At 34.6% G+C, this 24503-nt stretch overlaps 2 non-coding genes across 2 annotated transcripts; one reads left to right on the top strand and one right to left on the bottom strand.

Moving 5' to 3' along the window:
* Positions 1 to 324: 324 nt before the first annotated feature.
* Positions 325 to 632, bottom strand: LOC148869895 (signal recognition particle RNA). Its single transcript, XR_016108514.1, has one exon.
* Positions 633 to 8864: 8232 nt separating this feature from the next.
* Positions 8865 to 8936, top strand: TRNAG-UCC (transfer RNA glycine (anticodon UCC)). The gene has a single exon. It is a non-coding gene; the product is annotated as a tRNA-Gly (tRNA).
* The last annotated feature ends 15567 nt before the right edge of the window (positions 8937 to 24503 follow it).

Genomic DNA, 24503 nt, shown 5'->3' with positions numbered 1-24503 from the left:
GGACGTCCGGAATTTTGAATTTACTGTCCATCTACAGAAAATACAGCTGAACCATTCTTAATAAACATGGGGATTAATTGACTGACCTAACGAATTCTATGCACAATTGCTGGGATTATTCCAAATTTCCCAGAAGGGGGAGTTGTCAATGAAGTTTTCAGCAGATTAACAATAGAGTGTAAAAGGAGGTAATGCAATAATAGATAGAAAAGTGGAGTTACTTGACGGGAGCGAGAGGTTGAGATGGGAAGCTCGAGAAACCCTGACCTTACGGGAAGCTGGATGGAGGAGTGGGGTTGACGGTAATTAATCAGAGCAGGGCTAAAAGGTGGTCGTCCGATTGGGCTCGACTCGTTGAGCAATGAGTGGATGAGGGGGAGCACCGACTCGTAATCCTTCCACCGACAGGAGCGGGAGGTTGTCGCTGCTCTGTGAAACCAGCCTGACGCGGTGCCCTCCTCTCTAAGAACCAAGAGGCCTCAGCCTTGGCCGAAGTCCCATGGCTCAACTTCTTACTTGGAACGGGCGTGCCGGCAAATAACTCCGCCTGATCCTGCCTACTGAAATCGGACCAATGTTCGTCCACCTTGATGCCCCCTCTCGGGTTACAAGCTCACGCTACCGAGCTCAGCGACGAACTTTGGCTACTAGAGCATAGATGAGGAACTTAGATCCTTTGTATTTGCTCGATGTGGGACTTTTGGCAAATTTGTGTTGGCTTTTGAAAAAATAATTCAGCTCTTGACCATCGATCTGAATCCAGGTCAGTGGCCAAGAATCAATGGAATTAGAATTAAGATGTCTCATTTTGATTCCAACTGTTTGGTTGGATAGAATTGGAATCCGATTCCCATTCCTGGTGGAATTCCCTATCCCTCCCTTGGGAATGAGAATTGCATTTCCAATGATTCTGATTCTGATTGCAATTTGAACCAAATAGGTGAGGGGAATACATCACTCTGATTCCAATTTAAATTTCCACTGCCAACTTAGTGGACCCAAAGATTCAACCTTATCTACTTGCCCATATGGTATATAGTGTGGTATCTTGTGTTTGATATATTTAAAAATACTAGTAAGCATGTACATGATTTGCACGTGGCAATACTAGATGATGATAATAATAGTAATAGTTAAGGATTAAAGGATCGGTATTGGGTATCATATCAAACAACTCGGATATGAATACGGATACGCTTTGGAAATGCATGGATACGGACGATTAATGTAAATGTTAAGGATATATATGAAGAAATATAATTACGATTAATGAATCGTGATGCATAATTTTATTTATGGTGCATCGATCAAGTCTAAGACACTAAAAATATGCACCTATTATATTTTAATTATTATATCAATTATTTTTTATTTTACTATTTTAATTTTTTAACATTAAGAAAAAGTCAACTAAATATTAAATTTTCAAGTGCAAATCAAAATATCAATTAATAATTTGTAAAAATATAATCGTAACATAAAGTATATCAAATTTGTTAAAATTTCTAAGATGCATATGATATACAAATTCATAAATTTTAATTACTAAAATAATTATTCCATTATTAATATTTTTATTTATATAAATTTTATGAAATAAAAAAAACCATTTTTTTTTAAATAAAGTTAGATTAGTGGATTTGAAAGATTCAATTTAATATTATATTCTTCAATATTCTGTATATAATATTTTTATTTTTTTGTAAATAATAAATATGTTGTTATTACTTATTAATGTAAATTAAAATATTAGTTAATAACTAATAAAAGTATATAACAAATGTAAGATTTATATCATGTGCAAATTTATAAGTTTTAAGTATTAATATAATTATTCTATTTTTATAAATTTCTTGATACTAAAAATTATCTTTTTTATATAAATGTGAATTTGATACATTGTTTATTCTATTGGTTTATACAAAAAATATTTTTAAGTATTATTATTTTTTTTATTTTTAGTTAGAGTTGCTAAAAATAAATATGTATTTCTTATTTAAATTACATTTGAATAGAAAAAAGTTAATAAAATTTATTTTATTTTACTTTATATCATAAAATGAAGCGTAGTTTATTGGTTTGGAAACACAATGATTTCTAAACACGCATGAGGTGATTCGACTTTATGGAGAATGGATGCAGCGCGTATTGTGCATATCAGCCCATGTCACGGCATATCGGCCGATACAATGCGATACAGGCTGATACACATTTGTATCCGTTCGATACGAACGATTAGAGGGATACACTTGTATTCGTGGCGTATCCTGTATCGGATGTTTCGTATAGATATTTAAATTCTTGATAATAATATCTAATTTTTTTATAAAATTTTATGTATTTTTCGTTTTTATATTTTATATATTTTTAATATTAATCGAATGTAGATTGCAAAATTCATATCTGTTTACATAAACACTTCATCCAAATATGTGATAATTGGATTAAGTGTGAAGTTTTAGGTGTCATTGACAAACCTACCTACTTGGTAGGGATGCAAACGGATTGGATCAGATTCAAATCAGGGTACATTCGAATCTGATCCAACACTATTAAGTATTAACAACATATCCGATCGTATCTCATAAACATGGATTTGAATTCAAATCCAATGTGGAAGTCAGATATTTGGATCTAATCAATTCCAATTTAATTTAAAAAATAATAAAATATTGAAAGATAAAAAATGAAAATATAACAACTTAAAAAAAGAAAAACAAAAAATATAAGTATCTTTTCAACTATTTCCATCATATATATATTCTTTTATAAAAAAATAAATAATATAACAAATTTACAAATATACAATATAAATAATATAACAAGTATTTTCATCATCATCATATATATATATATATATATATATATATATATATATATATATATATATATATATATATATATATAACATTTAGGGCGGACTCAAAATCTCATTCCCATTCTTGGTGGAATGGCATCCCCTCATGAAGGAATGGCCATTCCATCCCCCTGCCTTCCGAATGAGAATATCCATTATGGTTGACTTCAATTCCAATATCCAATTCCTATATGAACCAAATAGCTAGGGCCTAGGTGTAAGGAATAAACCATTTTGATTACAATTCCTATTCCAATTCAAATTGTGAACCAAAAGGACCCTAAGGCTGTGCTTGGTTCATGTTTTTCAAAATCGGATTGGACCGGAAAAATCAGGAACTAGTTCCATTTTTTCCCAAAACCGTTGATTATGGTCAGCAAACAGATGAAATGGCTTATTAACCCATTCAAACCGTTTGAATAGTTTTGACCACTTTTTAATTTTTTAATTTTTAATTTTTTTTTTGTCAAAACAAGCTGGCCATTCGACTTGGTAACCGGACCCCTGACTGGTTCAGTTGCTAGGTCGATTTTAAAAACCATGGTTTGGTTTGAAGGAAAAAATAGGTAGGAAAACCTTTACAAACCTTGTATAGGTTTCCCTACCTTTCCCTTTAAACGAAACATAGCCTAAATTTAAGGTTAAAATAAACATGAATAAAGTATAAATACACAATAAATGCATACTTGATACCTTAGATGGAGAAATATATGACAATCTATATAGCAAGACATCTACGTATTATTTACAAGTGATAAAATATTTATTATGTACAAAATAAAAAAATTATCTACAAAATATTTAAAAATGAAAATATTAATTTAAATAAGATTTTGTTAATATATATAAAAAACTGAATATGATAAATAAAATATTTAATTTTATAGTCGAATCAATTGATATGGACCAATACAATAAACAGTATCTATCAATTGATACTGATGAGGGCAGATAGCTTAGTCTAATCAAGATACTCATGTGGTCCTTAATAGAAAGGCATTTTGGGAAAATCGCCAATGACTTGTGTTCGATCGGCCAACTTGGAATCGATATCCACATCAATATTCAATAGGCTGCCCTATTAGGATAACTTTGTGCCTACATCCCTCGTTATCGAGGCACCAAATAAGGGCATCTTGTGCATGGATTCCTCAGAACCCATCTCCCAGCGGAACTAAAACTCTACGCAAAGTACAATGCTACGCAAGGTTTTTAAAACCATAGTTAGCCTGTTCTGATAAAAAAATAGAAAAATAAAATACGGTCAAAATCGTTAATTGGTTCAGACAGTTTGAACAGTTCGACCTTTTGAATTAGCGATTTATTGATCAAATCAATGGTTTTTTTGGCAAAATAAGGGTTTTAGGGCAAAACAGAATCAATCACCTAACTGATTCTCGGTTTTTCCGATCCCATTTTGAAAATTTAATAGTTTGCTCACTTTGATGGCCTAACTACTCTCGACTCGACTTAATATGGTTTTCTATCATCCGTTGTTTGATCCCTCTTTTTGTTCGACTCCAAGCGGCCGGCCCCATCAGAAGTCCCTGCAGAAGTGCAGAGGGAATTAATCTTGTGTGTGAAGTCATTTAAAATAAGAGAGGTGGATAGGAAATAATTCGGAATTGGTTTCACTACGCTTTTTCATCCTTTACTCGTATGACTATTTTATCAAGGCAAGGAAACAAGTCATTCAGTTCGTTTAAAGACTTCCAAAAGTCTATCCGGCCAAGAGAACGGTTAGCCCATATTCTAATGAATAATGTGAAATTCTCAACATAATTTGAATAGAGCAGGGAGATGTTCAAGGAAAAGGTACAATCCTCTCTTTAATGGATAACAATGAATCCCACCATGAATCACCTTCATTTGGAGATCTTACCAAGGCCACCTTAGAGGTAACCATTACTTGAGGGGACATCATTGCACCGTGCCCAAGTGCATTTGTTCCAGCGAGGCAAATAACTCACAACATTCTGATAACCCATGAACAGATGAATACTATGAAAAGGAAGAAAGGTAAATATGGTTTTATGGAGATATATTGAGAAAACCCTCAAGAAAATGGGGTTTCATGAAAATGGATTAAATGGGTCATGTAATGCATTACCACAGTTTCGTATTAGGTTCTTATTAATGGCTCCCCTACAAGGATAGTTAGGCCCTTTGTCCCCCTACATTTTCCATTTTCGTCTTGTGCAGTGAAACCTTGTGTAAGATTGTTTGTAAGAGAGACCAAGAAAATAAGGAAATATTAGTGTTTAAAGCAGCTAAAGTTGGACCTACTATTCCAATTCTGCAATTTGCAGACAATTGCCTCATTTTGGCAAAAGTGAATGTGGATAATGCTCTAAAAATCAAAGAGATGTTTTTTGCTGGTGCTTCAGGGCAAAGGCCAAATTTTAATTAATCTACAATTTTTATTTTTCTCCAAAAACCTCCATAATTGTTTTAAAAAGATGATATCAAGAGTGACTAAAATCCCTATGGAAAAGAAGGAAGAGAAATATTTAGGGGCTCCCATTATTGAAGGAAGAGTAATTAGGAAGACGTTTAAGAGAATTGGAGAAAATGCTGATAAAAAGAAACATTCTCTCATTGGTGGGCATAGTTACTCTCATCATAAAGTCATCGATAAGCATGTTAACTCAGTATATCATGAGAATCTTTAAACTTCCAAAGGTTACAGTGGAGAATGTGGAAAAGAAACAAAGGGATTTTATTTGGATATAGAAAGATAAGAAAGCTATAAATCGTGAAATGGGATAAAATATGTAAAACAAAAGATAAGGGCGGGGGGTAAAAAACTCCTGTGGGTGAATGATGTAAACTTAGCTAAATTAGGATGGATAATCTTGTCCCAACCAAGCAATCTTTGGGTGCAAGTGATTAAGAGCAAATAATTAGGGGAAGCCAAGGCTAGAAAGAATATCTCATGGGCGTAGAGGGGTCTATTGGAGAATAGAGATGTTTTAAGAAAAGGAGTTGGATAGATAGTTGGTAATGGTGGCTTAATTCATTTATAGGATGATGCATGGATGACTGAGTCCCCTATAAGAACAATACTAGCTATGAGTGAAGAGGAGGAAATTAAAGTCTTATTAAAAGAAAATTTATAACTAATGAAAAAATGTGGGAACAACCTTGGCGATTGGTGTTTTGGATAAAAATGGAGTTTTGGATAAAAGATAATTAAATCCCTTTTATCTCTTACATACATAAGAAAATCAAATCTTTGCAATTAATAAAGTGGGAACAACCAGATCGAGAGTACCTAAAAGTTAATTTCGATGCTTCAAAAAACCATCAAGGCAAGTGTGCGATTGGTGTCGTTGTAAGAGATGAGTATGGCAGATTTGCAGGAATCACAATCTCAAAATTTCCTACGTGCATGAAGGTATTGAGGGAACCGAATTTTGCAGAAGATTGTCTTGCCAACCTTGGCGCCCATAGATTGTAAGAGTCTGATTCTAGTGTTTTTGATTTCAAGTTAGCTTTTATTTGATTCTTCGACGCCTGAGGCCATCTCTCCAGGCATCATGATACCTTCTAGTTGGTGTTTGTTTGTTTTACTTTTGGATGTATAAAAAAATACTAAAGGCTGTAAATGTTATTCATTTATCCAAATTCAATGTATTTATAATTGGATCAAATATAAATCTATCTCTGATCTAATCTTGTTAATCCTATTTGATTCATTTTAAATGAATCATATATACTTAAAATTTATATTTTACCAATTAGTAATTTTATTTAAATATTGTGCTTTTATTATGCTTCAACTAGGTTATTCCATTACACCTCTTAGAAAGAAAAATATTAAATCAAAATACTAAATAACATGACAATATATTTATCTAACACACTCAATGAAAATTGTACCTTATAGAGAGCCAACTGAAAACCGATCTATAAATATGTTGATTTATAAACATTGTTACATGTAATTAAACCTGTCTAAAATCATTCCCAATAATTACCCAAAAGTATTCATAAAATCTCCCTTCAAAAATCTCTCAATTTCCTAAATTATTGCTTTCAATTAAACTTCATGTCTCCTCCAAAAATACTTCTAGCTTGATGATTAAATTAACTAGAAAACCAAACTAACTTAACAAACGTAATACAACTTAGTTTAGTTGACTAGGACACTTGTTTGGTATCTAGCCTCCTCAACCTGATTGTGTTGGGGATGGGGACTTCTCTGACACAGGTGAGGATGGGGATGAGGAATAATTGGGATACAGGGTAAGGAATCCATCAGGACAAATTGGACAAATTTTAAAAGAATTATGTATAATGCCACTACATATATTTGACAAATTTCTACGTATATATATTATCTTGGTGGTTAATGATGATAGATAAGTGTTAAACCAATTTATATAATTACTGAATTTTTCTTTGTTTTAAGTAATTCTTTTTCCAAAGCAAGCTTTTAATTAAAAACAAGAACGGGGTTTCAGATCCTTGATGGGAACCTATCTCCATTGGGGATGGAGGTTCATTTTTATGATCAACAGGGATTAAGGTTGAGGATGGGGAGTATGCTCCCCACCCTAAGATCGCTTCGTCCACATTCCTAAAATTCCACCATGTCAATATATTAAATTAATAAAAAATCAGATATGTAATAGTAGTTAAAATAAATAGTTAATAATATATAATACGGCCAACACATAAAGTTAATCATTAATCACAATAAAATAATACTAAGAGAAAATAGGAAAATTAAAATAAGTATTAATAAATAATACTAAAACAAGTAAATGAGTTTTAGTAAGTATATATGCTTAATATTTTATTTGATGTTTTGAATTAGCCATTTAATTTGAACTTATTATTTTTGTACTGCACTTATATTTAAATTCTATTTAAAATAAATGAAAGTGAATAAAGTGTAATAAAAATTAGTAAAAGTCAAAATAAATCTATCTAACAAAAATTAATAAATTTAAAATTCATTTAAATTTAATTTAGAATAATAAAAATTAACAACAGTTTATCCAACCATAATAAAAATTAATACAAATCTATCTAACAATATATAAGCCAAAAATAATGCTTGGATTGGAATCAATTCGGCTTTCCCCACTTGAAAATATCACAAGGGTCATTCAACTTGCATATTGTTTAAAAAAAGCACGTGCATTCACCAAGGACCCCACTAGATTAGATAGGTCAATTTTAATTAACGTAGCTTAATTAGCTATGTTAATTTAGTTTATATTGAAGTAAAAAATGCTTAAAGTATACGTGTTTAAGTTAATCTATATATTGATTTAGTTTAGATTAGTAGTGATTGGAGAGGAAAAAAACTTTGAAATAAAGATTTGCCCTATTTTGTTAGCAAATATATTATCCTACATTAATTGTAATCAAATATATAGATTGTGTTTCTATTAATAGTAAATTAATTAATTACCTTAGATTAATCAATTATTTATTGAACTATTTTTATTAAGTAAAGTACTTTTTTTTGAAAAAAATGATATAATATTTACATTTCTTTTTGTATTTATGTACATCATATCCCACTAATAGGTACGAAGAAATACATTACAATCAATATATAAGGACATCTAGATATCATGCAATATCTTTACTAAATGCATCAACCTGAGTTCAGCCATTAGTATGTTATTTTTTACTTAAATTAAATTATTAATCAACATTCATAGAAATATAAAATTAATCGAAAAATATAAATTAGATCTCTGAGAGTTTTCTAGTATAATTATCTTGATTTAGCACGGTTTGGCTTTCTTTGTGCTTCAAAGTTCAAATAGCTGTGCCACTTTCCAATAACCCAATAATAATTATAGCATTCAAGAAATTCAGTAGGACAGAGGCAGCAGTTAATGCATACCCTTCCCTTGGTGGGGCTATTAAGCCAAAGTTGACGTCAGACTTTAACTAATAAATTCTTCAAAGTTCAGACTAAATAGTCTAATATTAATAAACTTCAATTTTATTTATTGCTATACCGTATCAGCATCAACAAGGAGCGTTTGTAGTCCAACGGTTAGGATAATTGCCTTCCAAGCAATAGACCCGGGTTCGACTCCCGGCAAACGCATTTAATCTATATGTTTTTCAATCACCCCAACCTGCTGAGAGAAAGAAGATGTCAGAGGCCCTGGGAGTTATCCCAGGGGTGAAGGCTCTGACAATTAAGTTAGCAAAGGGTTCTGAGGGGTCGGACCAACCAAGAGAAGAGATTTAGAGCTTGAATTCCAATGTATGTTTACCTCAATGTGGGAGCTTCTTTTTATAGTCGGAGCTGTTTGAGAGGAGTAATAATTGGGAGCAGGTGGCAGTGGTTGGTGATGGATGGTCGGGGTGCAAAGGTTCCGACGATTAAGTTAGCAAAGGGCTCCCTACTGAGAGAAAGAAGATTGGAACTCAAGCTCTAAGTTAGCAAAGGGCTCTGAGGGGTCAGACCAACCAAGAGAGGAGACTTAGAGTTTGAGTTTCAATGTATGTTTACCTCAATGTGGGAGCCTCTTTTTATAGTTGGAGTTGCTTGAGCGGAGGAGTAGTTGGGAGCAAGTGGCAATGGTTGGTGATGGATGGTTAGGATGCGTTTGGCTAATGCCACGTGTCAAGATACACAGGATGGTTGGGATGAATCTGGCCGATGCCATATGTCAAGATCTACAGGTCAACTAGATACCCCTACATCACTTTTTATTCCTGTTCAACATCTCTGGTAGCCATTAGATGCTCTGTAGTTCTTCAACGTTCCTTTAGATGTGCTAATGGACTAGTGATTTTCTTTCTTTACTTCCTTTTAAGTTCTGGTTCATAGTTTCTCCTTTCATTTTTTATTTTGGGCTTTGTCTTTTAGTTTCTTTGTGGTTTGTTCTTATACTCTATGATGATGCGCGATCTGGTGCTCCCTGTTGGCCAATAGCTCAAATGCCAGATTGAGTAGGTTGCTTGGTCGAGCTGCAAGAGAGAAGTAATCAAAGTTTTCAGGTTGCTTAACTCGGGGTGGGCATTTTGATGCTCAAGTTAGCGAGCTGGTATTTGATTGCAAGAGAGGAAGAGAGCTAAATCGCACATACCTTTCTCAGAGAATGTGGGTGCCTTTATACAAGCATCGGTTGACGTGAGCTTCACGCATCGCGTCCGAGATCTCCACAAGGACGTGGCTCACCGGTCCAAAGTCCTCGGAGGTAGTTTTGCACGTGGACTAGACTTTTGTGCCTTATCTGGTTGCCTTCGAGACGATCGGTGTGGGAGTTGACTTCTGGAGGACCTAGAAATGATAAGATGCACGTAGAGGAGGTTGGCAAGCACATCTCATAGGTTGCCACCTGGACCTCAATCAGGTCGACACATCCTTGGGGAAGGTCATTCCTCACACCGAGGTCCCTTGGACTGGTACTAATGAGGTACTACAGGTGGGCCTTGGATGAGGTATTGCTAGTCCTCGGAGGTAGTTCCTCACACCAAGGTCCCTTGGTTTTAGGGTGCGCCTCATTGACTTAGTGAGATCCGTGGTTGTTCGCATGGTGTTGATGTGTCATGTGGGTTATCATGCCATGTGTCACAATGTCATTGGAGGACCAAATTGTTCCTCATCAATTGTCCCCCCCTCCCCAAACAAGGTTAGTTCGGAGAATGTAGTAGCTTGTTGTTGGTCCTTGGCCTGGAATGACTAGTTTGATCAATTCATAGGCATTGATCCAGTTTGCTCCCAAAGTCGGAAGAGTCTAAGGGTTTAATGCAACATTATGTAGGACTTCGCCATATTGATTATCGAGGTGCAACATCTGCTCAATGAGAGGTGGAGCAGGCACTTTGAGGGCATCTACTGTATCAAGAATGTAATAGTTAAGGAGTTCTACGATTCAGACGAACACCTCAAGAGTGGAGTTCATTGTCTTGTCCTCAAGTGGGGCTTCAAACTGCATGACTGTCTCCTCAGGTCGCTTCACTTACATAGAATTCAACACAATGTCCCCCAAGACGGTCCTCGAAGGAGTAGCCGACAAGGTTGATGTGGAGACTGAGACCAAGGTAGAGGACGATTGTGAAGAAGTCAACCCAGTTTGCATGTCTCTGCCAAAAACGAATTGGTCTTTTGCGAACTAAAGTACACTTAGGTCGTGGTGCTAGAAAGTGAACTTGCCATTTAAAGTTATGGCAAAGTCAAAATGTTGCAAAGCTAGTTAGATGGGGGCCAGTCTGCATAGATCGGTAACCTGTGTTGACGTGTCTCGAGGTTGGCTTGAGGGGGCCTTAAAGCTGAAAGCAGTTTAGCTTCCCCTTTTTAATTTTTCTAGCCAAGATGCTTATAGCGTAGGTCGGCTTATCCTGATCACCAAAGCGGGTGGTCAAGGTTTGTGTTTCATGTAGGTTGAGGCTGCACTTGGGCCTTAGATGTAGTATCTTCGCAAATTGTTGATGTTCCATGAGCGGGGGACCTGCCTCCCTTCAAGAGTTTCAAGCTTGTAAGTGTTTTTGCCAATCACCCTTTAGATTTTATAGGGGCCTTCCTAGTTCGGACATAGCTTTCTCGCGTCCGGCTTAGGCACCATAACTTTCTTGAGTATTAGGTCATTAACTCAAAAATGACGTTTCTTAACTTGAGTGTTATAGTACCGAACTACCCGTTGCTGGTACGTTGCGGTTCGAATGTAGGCCAAATTGCAAACTTCCTCTACTAGGTTGAGGTTAGTTTGCCGCTCATCCTCGTTGGCTTCTTTATCATACACCTCAAACCGTAAGGTTGGAACTTCAATCTCGATTGAGATGACGGCCTCTGTCCCATTCATTAAATTAAAGGAGGTTTCATCAGTTGTCGTCTTGTTCGTAGTTTGGTAGGCCCACAAAACATTGTACAACTCATCTACCCATAGACCCTTAGCAGCTAAGTAGTTTATTTTGAAATTCCAAACTTGAATTGCAAAATATTGAACTTAGATACACTAGATCAGGAACTCCATCCGCCTCTCCATGACTATAAGAGAAAGAAGAACTTGGGTAACTGCCTATCTTCTTTTACTCCAATATTCCAAACTCATGTACCTTGAGCTATCTTAAAGATATTATAACCCTCCAAATCTACATGGTCATAAGATATGGCAGGACTATGGCTATAATTCTTTCTTTACATGCAAATGAAGTTTCAGAGAATGGCCATCTATTTAATTTTAGAAGGTCTAGATACCATAGCTCAAATCAAGAGACCCAACCCTATATTTTGGTACCACAAAAGATTTATTCTTACTAATACAATAGATTCATCAGACTCTAGAACCTTACACTACGAAGTTTCTGTTCCACCAAATATCTAGATCCTGAGCACAGTTTATAAAGGAAATCTTCAACACCAGAACCAATCCCTTACGATCATCTTATGAAGGGTAAAAGTTCATGATGGAATTTTGTTGCTACAGAAAACTAGTCTTTCCATTTGCCAAGTCATTTCTAGTGAACATTTCCTTTTTAGCTCCCTTCCCTTAGTCAAGTTTCCTTACATTTCTCTTCCTTTCCTTACTTTTTCCTTCAAACCAAACACATCATTAATGTATATACAAAACCGTGTAGAACACAACAGTCGAGAAAAACCACTGTAATGGAATAATGGATCAGATGTTTCTTTCCCTATAGAAGTAGAACCTAAATACAGAGTCCTAGGCCACCCTTGAATAGCCCAAATCTTAAAAATAAAAAGAAGAAATATCATTGACTGGATAAGAGAGAGAGGCCATTGTTAATTGTTTTAAAGAAACACATGCAACATTAAAGCAAATAATTGGATCATTTCTAGTGAACATTTCCTTTTTAGCTCCCTTCCCTTAGTCAAGTTTTCTTACCTTTCCCTTCCTTTCCCTACTTTTTCCTTCAAACCAAACACATCATTAATGTATATACAAAACCGTGTAGAACACAACAGTTGAGCAAAACCACTGTAATGGAATAATGGATCAGATGTTTCTTTCCCTGTAGAAGTAGAACCTAAATACAGAGTCCTAGACCCACCCTTGAATAGCCTAAATCTTAAAAATAAAAAGAAGAAATATCATTAACAGGATAAGAGAGAGAGGCCATTGTTAATTGTTTTAAAGAAACACATGCAACATTAAAGCAAATAATTGGATCATTGCACCCAAATACATAGTAAACGAAATAATTCTGCAGCAAACCAATCTATAAAATGAAGTCATAAATTTTAAGATTAGAAGTAACATAACTACCAAGTATCAGATGGTCGGGCTCCCAAATATGGGACATGAACTTTGAGGTAACCAGCTGATTGCCCTGGTGAAACAACTATACAATTAGGCAAAATTGTCGCCAGTCCCCCTAATCATCAATAACTGTAGACATCCAATGACAACAATAGAATTTCAGCAAACGTAGTGGGGTTACTTGACGAATCAGGGCAAAAAAAAAGTGGTCGTCCGATTGGATTCAACTCGGCGGACAATGATGGATGAGGGGAGCACCGACTCATAATCCTTCCACCGACGGGAGAGGGAGGTTGTCGCTGCTCTGTGAAACCAGCCTGACGTGGTACCCTCCGCTCTAAGATTGATCCGGGACATCCAACTGGTGTGCCATGATCTTCCAACCATTAATTAATTATTAGTACTACGAGGGCCTAGGGCATTGCATGGGAAAAGCCACTATCCAATACAATACCGGAGGGTATTAAAATCGAAGCAAAAAAGCAATCTAAATATTGTTTTTGTTGGCATTAATTGAAGCAAAAGAAGTCTTGTGACATTTCGGTTTGTGTCTAATCCAACTATTAAATTTTGGTCAGATGATCTTGGTCAATTTTGTTGATTATTAATGTTTTTTTAAGAAAAATATAGATGGTATGCATATTTGTTGACAATTGTGTGTATTACTGTATATTTTATTTTCAAGTACATGCATTTTCTTCAAAATAACTATGATATTCAGAAAATTCTACATTTTATTAGAAATTTCTGCATTTTCATCAACAAATTCTATCCAAATGTTTATGATAACTATCATTAATCTTATGTAAATATTAGTAGTTTTCATTAATTATTAACTCTAAATTATTTCTATAAGCATTGACTAATAATTGTTTTTCGTAATTATCATTAATGATAATTATTTGAGTAATAATTTCAGTAATAATCTTAATAAATAAATTTATTTTTTTTTAAATTAAGTATTTATAAATAATTAATTACTAAGAAAATTAATTATTTTAATTATCCTATATGTTTAATGCTTGGGAAATTTCTATTTTTTTATGACAGTGAAATAGGAGGCATGGTGATGTGGCCAAAGACTAAGAGCCCAATGATGTGGCAAAATGAGGAGTCTGGGTAGGGTGAAGGCAAACCTATACTTAACTGGACTTGTTGTATTTATTTTTGTTATAAATTTAAATTTAGTTTAAATTAATAATTTTTACTTTTATTAAATTCTATTTTTTTTAGTAATTTGTTATTGATGCATAATTTAAGTTATGATATTATGCTAAGTTTATTATTGTTTAAAATTTTAATAAAGTTAGAATTTTTATTATAAATTAAGAAATATTATTTTGATTAATGTTAACAATTATTATTGTTAAAATTAAAAAAAATATATATATATATATAGTAACTTATTGTGAATATTTTATTATGTTAATCATTTTAAATTGAAAATAAATTTTATTACTTTATAATTGTAAAATTATTATAATTAATTATTAAATTTTATAATGACAACATGAAAATGTTATTTACAATTATAATAAAATAAGTGTTTCAAAAACACAAAAAAGGTAAATGAATTAGGGGAAATAGAAGAGGAAGAAATCTCAGAAAGAGAATCTTCAACCTCTTCAGAGGAATGTTGTGCTAATGGAGTATGTACTTGTAAATACATAACAAGTATAGAAGAAGAAGAAGAAATAAAACCCGTTTTATGACAAATTTTAGGAGGGGAGGTTATTGGGAATGTATGAGAGAGAGAGAGAGAGAGAGAGAGAGAGAGAGATTTTAGGTAGATTTTTGTAAGAAAATGAGTCTCTTATTGGCTGATTCAAAAATGACATGGAATAAAAAATAAAAAATTCTAAAAAAGGGAGAAAATTCCTCAACTTCCTTCATTTAAGATAGGTAGATAGATAAATAGATAGATAAATAGATAGATAGATGGATGGATGGATGGATGGATAGATACATAGATAGATAGATAGATAGATAGATAGGTTATCAATTATGTAAGACTGACTCCCTGTTAGCCAAGAAAAGACTCAAACCTCACTTACTTGCCTAATTGTATCTTGTGTTTCAATTTGACACAAAGTTAAAAAAAATAATAAAAAATAGGTGATATGTATTGAATTGGAAAGCTTGCAATATTGGAAAGGGGTATATAGTGCAATATGCTTTCAATATGCATGGATACGGTCAAGGTTCAGAGTATAAATATGATACATCTGGTATCAGGTTTATCGTATTGTAGGGCTTGATAAACCTATTTATAGTTGTTTTTATAAAATCCTTTTTATATTAAATAATTTATATGTAATTATACTTAAAATTAAAATTAAAAAAATAAAACATTAAGAAAATAGAAGGTGTATCGATTAAATTACCAATACACCTTTGTCAATACACAAAGGTGGATCATATTTTTTCTCCACTGGTTACACCCACCTCCTTGTTATATTAAAATTAAATTTTGATGGAGTTACCTCTAACACCAAGCGGGGGCTGGTCTAATTGCTAGAAATTAGTGTGGTGCTCTTATTGTGAACTATTCCATTGCCTTTCTTCTTTGTTCTCCTATGGAGATTGAAGCTTTGGCTTTAAATGAAATTATCAACACATTCTTGCTCTCCACTTCCATCATGTAATTTTTGAAGGGGATGCTCTATTAGTTATCATTTCCTTACTGGAAGTTTCAAAAGATACTGCTTGAGTTAAGCTAAAAACAAACTGATAGAATAATGAATGGTTCAATGATCAATAGATGACCAAACCCTTATGTATTCATAATGATTGAGTAATCATAATTGGATTACAATGCAACACTTAGATGTTTGAGTTAGAGTACAACATTGATAGCTAAGAGATAAGAGATAGAATACAAGTAAGAGATAAGGATAAGAAGAGTTGGAATCAGATCTCATTCGAAGTATACCCAAACTGCTCTAAAACGCCCCCTCAAGTGAAATGTCCATGAAGGACATGAAGCTTGGAACGAAGAGAGGCAAAATAGGCACCACTTTGGCTTGGTGGGAGGTTTACAACTTGGTCACCAGAAGAGATGAACGGGATGGAGAGAGACCGTTTGAGCACAAGATCTCATAAGAAATGAAAGTCAACTTCAACGTGTTGTGTATGTGCATGGAAGACAAGATTGGCTGCAAGATACGCTGTGCCAATATTATCACACCAAATAATGGGTATATGAGAGAGAGACTAGCCCAAGTCATTTAATAGAGAATGAACCCTGAGAACCTCTATGGCAGCATTGGCACAAGCTTGGAACTTAGATTCCATGCTAGAATGGATGATGGTAGGTTGCTTCTTAGAGCTATAAGCAATCAAGTTCTGGCCCCAAATAAAGAAGATAACCCCTTGTAGATTGACGATCATTGAGACAACTTGCCCAATCGGCACCAGAAAAGGCATGAAGAGTGAGAGGAGGTGAAGTGGATTAGAAATGAAGACCATGGTCAACCATGTGTTTAAGATACTGTAAAGTACTCTTAATGGCAACCCAATGTTTCGTCGTTGGAGAATGAAGAAACCGACACACTTTATCGACAAAGACTGAGATGTCCATTTGTGTAATAGTGATATACTGAAGTGCGCCAACAATACTTCGATAGTCTAATAGATCCGAAAAAGAGTCACTACTACGGCCATGGGCGAAGTGAGAGGTTTTGCTTCAGCCATGTTCACACGCTTTAGTAAGAACAATTTCATTGGGTTGTGCCGTAATTTCCATACCTAGAAAATAATGTATTGGACCAAGGTCCTTCAGAGAGAAGGTTCAGATCAAAGTAGAAACAAGATCATCAATGATGGACTGAGAAGAGCCAGTAAGAAGAATGCCATCAACATAAATCAGCATGTAAATGGTGATAGAACCTTTGTGATAAATGAATAAAGATGGATTGGATGCAAAAATGCTAAAATCAAGCAGAAGAAGGCTAGAGTTGTAATGAGAGTATCATGCCTGAGAAGCCTAACAAAGGCTGTACAAGGCTTTATTGAGCTTACAGACATGATGAGGTGTTGTCGGGTCCTCAAATCCTTTTGGTTGCCTTACATAAATTTCCTTAGAGACATGACCATTAAGAAATGTATTCTCGAAGGCCAAGTGTTGGAGGAGCTATCCAAGAGCAATAGAGAGAGCAAGGATGGTATGAATGGTTATCAGTTTTACCATTGGACTAAAGTATCTATGAAATCCACCTCCAAAACTATATTAAACCTTTAAACGACCAGATGTGCCTTACAATGACGACCAACAAAACTGTCATCTCTCCATTTGAGTTTGTAAACCCACTTGGTACCGACAATATGCATATGTGGTTGGTAAGACACTATAGTCCACATCCCATTAGCAATAAGAGCATTGAATTCCTGAGACATTGTTGTCTTTGGAAAACCAATTGGGTTTCGTAAAGTCATCATGAAGAGTAGCCAACAAAATTTTCAAATGGGATAGTGAACTACTGAGTGAGATTGAGTCCAAAGAGAACCTATGAGAGAACAAGTGAGCATAGTATGAGTATGAGTGGAGGGTGTTGGAATTAGTTGAGTGGTATCAAGTAATTTTTGTAACAGCTGAGTACCACATGGAGGAGAAGGAGAATGGGAAGAGGCAGCACCGGGGAAAGCACAACCATTAGAACCAAACTCAAATGATAGATTTGAAGATGAGAAGGCCGGTTCCCCAAACTATGGAGGATCCATGGGAATCTCCAAGCAAGGAACTGTGGAAGAGAGAATCAGTGGTACAGAAATAGTGACACCCATATGATCAACTGGTGATGAAGGAAAAGTAAGAATACCCAAAAAATAACTCTCATCAAATACAACATGCCACACAATATAGAGCCGACCAGAAGGAGGATGAAAGCATTTATATCTTTTGTGAGAATCACTATAACCGACAAATATACAAAAAAGTGATCGTAAAGAGAACTTATTGCAATTTTACGGTCAGAGAAGTGGATAACATGCACAAATGAATGTTCGAAGTAGTGTGTAATCAAGTTATGTGCCAAATAATTTTGCAAACGGAGACATGCCTTGTAGAACCTTGGTAGGAACCCAATTGATTAAGTGATTGTAAAGGTTGCATCATCCCAAAATGTGAAGGGAATAGCTAAGGTGGCCAATAAAGACTGGGTAGACTTAATGATTTGGTGGTGTTTTCTTTTAAGTGCATCGTTTTGTTCATTAGTGTAAGGTCAAGCAAGTCGATGTAATATACCATGGTCAGCTGGAAAGGATGACACCCGTTTGTATTCTCCTCCCCAATCTAATTGTAGACACTTGATTTTTTTCTCAAATAACACTTCTATAGGTTTCTTAAATTTAAGGAAAACATCAAATACATCAGGTTTATTGCACATCAAGAATAACCAAGTAAACTTTTTCTAATCATCAAGGAAAATTACATAATATTTGTAACCAATATTGAACTCAAAAAGGGTAGGGCCCCAAACATTTGAATAAATTAAATTTAATGGGCCATTGGACTGACTAGTAGAAGAAGAAATATGCAACCTACAACTATTTTCTAATCGACAAACCCCACAAACAGATGGAACACCGCTGGCAAAAGACAGGAGCTCGAACATAGAGATTACTTGCCTCACTACACGAAGAGCAGGATGTCTCAGTCATTGATGCCAACCACATGGAGTGGAGTGTAGTACGCTCACCTACGAAAGCAATTGGAGATGTATTCTTGATGCTGAGACTACTCGGGAAACAATAGAGCTTGTTTCTTTTAGGTCTTCACAGATTTTGTCTCCCTATATAATCATTCAAAACAAAATAATCGCGATGAAATTCAAAATAGAGATCATTATCATGAGTAAACGTGCTAACGGATAATAAATTATTTGATATGTGAGGCACATGCATCACATCATTCAATCGAAAGGTATGAGAGTTGTGAGATAACAGAGAAGAACCAATATGAGATATCTACAAACCTTCTCCATTGTCGACCTTGACCTGATCAAACCCACCATAATCCGACTGATTTTCTAGGTTATTAACAGTAGTTGTCATATGATGCATGGCTCTAGAATCAAGATACCATAATCCGTGCTCACACTGTTCACACAACCTTTCATAACTGTGCATTTGGATTATTCCATCCCGCCTAATGCAAGGCTGCAAGGATTGTGCAAATGGTGTGAGCACTAAATCCGATTTTCCACCAATCTAAATAAAATGCTCCCAATGAAGGAGTAGTAACCAAGTTAGGAGTGTTATGTGTAGGGATGAAAAAAGTGCCCAAAATCTTGCCTTGAATGGTATCTTCCAAAACTGAAACATCAGAGGAAGAATGACTACCTGCTACTAGACCTGTTCATGGGCCGGCTCGGGCCGGGCTTTTACTCATCATTAATGGAAATACGCTAAGTCCGAGCCAGAGCCTAGCCCGACCAACGGGCCTATAACTTGGGCCCGAGCTCGGCCCTGATAAAAAGCCCGAAGCCCGACCTAATAAAAAATATTATAATTTTCCCTATTCAAATTAGAATTAAAAATTCATATGGTTTTTTTTCCTATTTAAATGAACAATGGGTCTACAAGATGGTTTTTTTCCCTTTCTTTTACGTTTTAAAACACAGTTTTACATTCTTAAATCAAAAAACTTATTCAAATGGACATAATCACATAACCCATTTTAAGTCTAATTTTAGGTCGGGCCAGACCGGGCTCGGGCCGGGCTATTTTGACAAAACCCGATCCCGGCTTGAATTTATTGTGGGTCGGGCTCTTTGGCCCAAGTTTAAGCCTGCAGACCTATAAACATGTTCAAGCCCGTCTGGGGGCCGGGCTGGCCCCTCGGGCCACCCGGCCCATGAACAGGTCTACCTGTTACAATGGTTTGTCGTGTTAATTAGGTTGCCAAAATAGAAATTGCAAATCCGTCCCCAATTATAACAAGAGAAGCATGTCCTCTAATGCATTAATATTAACAATAACAGAAAGAACACCGGGACAAATATCATCTAAACCACATCCAATGATTATTCCAATTTGACCAAACCTATCAAATGGTAGATACACCAACCTGCAAGCAAAATCAAAGGTTTTAGTGCCAAAACCAAACCAAAAAACCCCTTCAACACAACGGGATCATCAGAAAAGATTTTTGCATTATATTCAGGAAGAAAAACATCTCCAAACTTAACAGAACCAGAATATCTCTATTCCCTCATCAATGTTTGCTCCCGCACCAAAAAATGAACCATCAAACTGCCTCATGATTACAAACCTTTTCAGAAATGTCTTAGAAAATGAAATCTTTGCCCATTATAATGGAGGAGGTCCTTTGTAGACAATGATTTCACTAATTGTAGCTAAAACCTTCACAAGCATATTTGCAATACATACCAAAATAAAGAGAATGAAGAAAAACCTCACATACAAAGATGTGAGAGAGAAACTCACTCTGTGAAAAGCAGGAGGGAAACCCTTAGGCATGACTACGAGAGGGAGTAAAAATACAACATTCAAACCAACTTCACTAACCTGGTTGAGTCATAATAAAAGCACTAACATAACATTTAAGCCAACTTTACTAATAGATAAAATATAAATTTTAAGAATGTATGATCATAATCATTTAAATTGAATTGGATAGGGGTAATATATATCAAATTGGAGAGGGGTGAATAAATTAATTAAATTTAGATAACTGAATAACATTTGCATCGCAAACATGTGATCACCTCTAGATTAAAATCTCTAAATGAATCTAAATGAAGTGACCGATGGTGGTCTTTATTGTCAACCACTAAATAGAATTGTGCCCTTTCCTTGAAGTTATCCTTGTAAGCAAATCATGTCAAGAATTTCACATTAGGCATCAGGCTAATCAGTTCTTTTGGATAGGTTGGGAGGTCTTTAAATGAACTTGAATGAATTTTTGTTTTGCCTATAATCATATGATAAACTGTTTAAGATCAAAGTTAGGGGTACAATTTAGGCAGGCCTAAGTTACATGGCTAGGCTTGGACTTTTAGTCTTTGGGTTGGGTCTGTCTGGGCCCAACACATAACTTTTTTATTTTTCAGGTTGGGCCCACACTATCCCCTATATAGCCCAAACCTAGCCTGACCTTATTCCAATTCAAGCCTAGCCCAATCATACATATTCTTACATACATATATAGATATGTATTTACATGTATACATAAATAAGCCTACATACATGCGCACATTATATGTATGCCAATTTTTAGAGTGGGATCATTGATTAAGCCCAGCTTGGGCCTGAGACCAATCAGAGTGCATCAAATTTTAGTGCAGACTGGACTTGGGTTAGGAAGATCAGGCTTGGCCTCAAGTTTAGTCCAGGCTTAGGCCTTAGGCTCAAATCTTAGGGTCAGGCTTGGGTTAACCATAAATCTGGCCCAGCCACCCAACTTGCACCTCTAATTATAGTGATCAACCCAACATGCTATTCTACTTTTAAGGAGATTATAACATATTTATAAATTTATTAGCTAAAATATGTCATTCAGTTTAGTTAGGGTTGCAATTTGAGTGGGCCTAATTTGAGCCCTACCAACCCAACTTGAGTATATAGATGGCAATTTAACCCATCCCCATAGGGCTCCACCCTGTCCCACTCCAATTGAGGTACATTTTTTTACCACTAATCAGGGTTTGATGTGGGTGCAGGTTTCTAGGAAATCCAAAACTTTGGGGACCAGGGATAGGGCAAGGATGGTATTAGTCCACCTCACTCCGTCCTTGGCCCCAAATCCACTCAGACTAAATGTGTGTTTGTGTTTATATATATATATATACCCAATGGCCTGACCTAAACTTGAGTTGGGCTTGGGTTGAGACCTCGAGTGGCCCAAACCTAACTTGAGTTCAGCCTAACGCAACCTGAGCCCACCATACTTAGACATACATACATGCATTTTATTTATATAAAATATCATTTTCTAATTATGCATATTTACATTTAAAATGAAACTTTACATATTTTCAGTCAATTCTACTCTCAAATTGGGCCATAAACCCTAATAAAAGATGGCTATAAAAAATTATATCCAGAAATTCTTTTAAACCTAACCAAATCATTCACGCCAAACAAACCCCAGTTGGCCTAATTGATCTCGGGCTTTATTTGAGTTGTGTTTGATTAAACTCGGATTGGGCCTGAATTGATAAACTCAAGCTTAAACTTGAGATGGGCCAAGCCTAAGCCCAAGGTTTGCACCTTTAGGATTGGGCCTGGGTTGACCATCAACCCAACCCATCCCACTCGAATTGCACCCGCTAAGTTCAGCCACTTCAACATTTATTAAACAACCCTTAAAACCGGCAAGTTTGCCCTTATCAAACAAAGGTTCAAGGTCTTGATATTGTATTCATATATTGTATCCATATACAAGGGGACTAAATGTTTATTAATTATGTCATTCAATCCATTAAATCCTACTTTTCATTCATTATATGAATATTCAACTTTGATGCCTCATTAATTGTGGTCTTTTTAGATTTTAAATTTATAAATTTGTCTATGATATGTATCTTAGAAATTGTCATCCAAGGCTTATCCCAATTAAATTGAGATTATATATTTATATAAAATATTAATGTGTATTTTAATTTACAATCAATAACAGTATACTTATTATATACAAAAAATAACAATATTATTTACAAAATGTTTAAAAATGTAAGATTAATTTGAATTTTTATAGTTAATATACAAAAGTAAGAATAATAAAATAGAATCGGATAATCCAATCCGATCCAATCTTATTTTTGTTGGATTCGGATAGCTCTCTATCAAGTTTTTGAGTTGGATAATCGGGTCTGATTGAAAATCAGATTGGATTTGACTTATATATATGCATATATTTATAAACATATTTCCTTATAAAAAGACATGTGTATATCAATATATATGATGAAAATAACTGAAAAAAATACTTATATTTTTTATTTTTCTTATATAAACTTTTATTTTTTTCTTTTAATAATTTATTAAAATTTTCATAGTTCGAGTCGGATCGGACTAGATTCATATTCGAATCATCATTTATGAGATCCGATTAGATTGAATCTCGGATTCTAATATCAGATCGAATTCGGATATATCCTGATTTGAATATGATTGGATCTATTTTCATCCCTATTAAAATATAATAGTTGCATATAATTTGTGTCTTAGACCATTTATATTCCCATGAATTTAATATATTTTTAGATTAATCATATATTTACTTAATTACTAATTAACAAATTGACTTGTTAAAAATAATATATTAATGACTGTATGCATGGGCTAATTTGTAAAGTTCTATATATTTATATAGTATGTCTATTCGCCACTTGGTTGATGCATTATTATAGGTTGTAATGTATTTCTTTATATAAACTATTGAAATTTGTATTTCTTGTATAGCATCATACGTTATTCATAGTTACTTCAACTTCAAATTTAGTACTATTTATGTCTTCGACCCCAATCTCCAACAGAGATAAAAGTTATCCTCCATGCTGATCCCTGACAGAGACGGATTCCTTGCGAGGATTCACAATTAAAATTTAGTACTATTTCATCGGTTCTCTTTACTCAAAACTCGTAACATCAGCCAAATATGTACAAGTCTCACCAAATTAATTAAAATCGATGGATTCACAATTTGTCAAGCTTCCATTAATTTATTTTAAACCCCATCTTGATGACAGTTAGATACTGGTGGAATCAGATCTACTGTATTCAATTGAAATTTTTACCAAATGCAAGGTAGAAAACCTTGCCAATTATATATCAATCTTTTTCAGATCTCAATTTTGTGGCTTTGGTAATGTAGGTTGATTAGTTGTTCTGGTTTATTTATCAAAACAAAAAATAATAGTAATAATAATAATTTTGATGGCAGTGACCCAATTTATGGTTGGAAAAATGTATTATTAAAAAATGCGTTTGCCGGGAGCCGAACCCGGGTCCATTGCTTAGAAGGCAATTATCCTAGCCGTTGGGCTACAGATGCATTTTTATTCTTTTCAGTACAATTAATTTAATATTGCAGTGCAGAAAAGACTAATAACCTGAATTTTGGTGTATAGACAAAAAGTAAACGTCCTCCTGTAATGCTCCTGCTGCTAGGATGGTTCTTAGTTCTTACATAATATTCTCCAACAAAGGCTCTGTTAATTAAGTTATCAAATGTAATGTTAGTTTAGTTGAAAAGCACTTAAAGAGGAAAATTTTAAACCAAAAAAACAGACTAAAAAGAAATGAGTTTGAAGATTTGATTAGTAAATTCTACTGTCAACTTTGATTGCCATTCTTAACAAAATTAAGTTTTGCATTAATGGCCTCCGAGATATAATCCATGTACAAGAAGAATGAGATTATTAGAAATTTATTTGAAAAAGCTTGGATTCCATGATGACTAGACGCATACCAAGGAT

This window comes from Nelumbo lutea, chromosome 2, assembly GCF_056320005.1.
Source record: "Nelumbo lutea isolate HS-2025 chromosome 2, American lotus-T2T, whole genome shotgun sequence".
Taxonomy (NCBI): domain Eukaryota; kingdom Viridiplantae; phylum Streptophyta; class Magnoliopsida; order Proteales; family Nelumbonaceae; genus Nelumbo; species Nelumbo lutea.
Note: the sequence above shows the minus strand (reverse complement) of the source record. Positions and strands in the feature narration are given on the sequence as shown.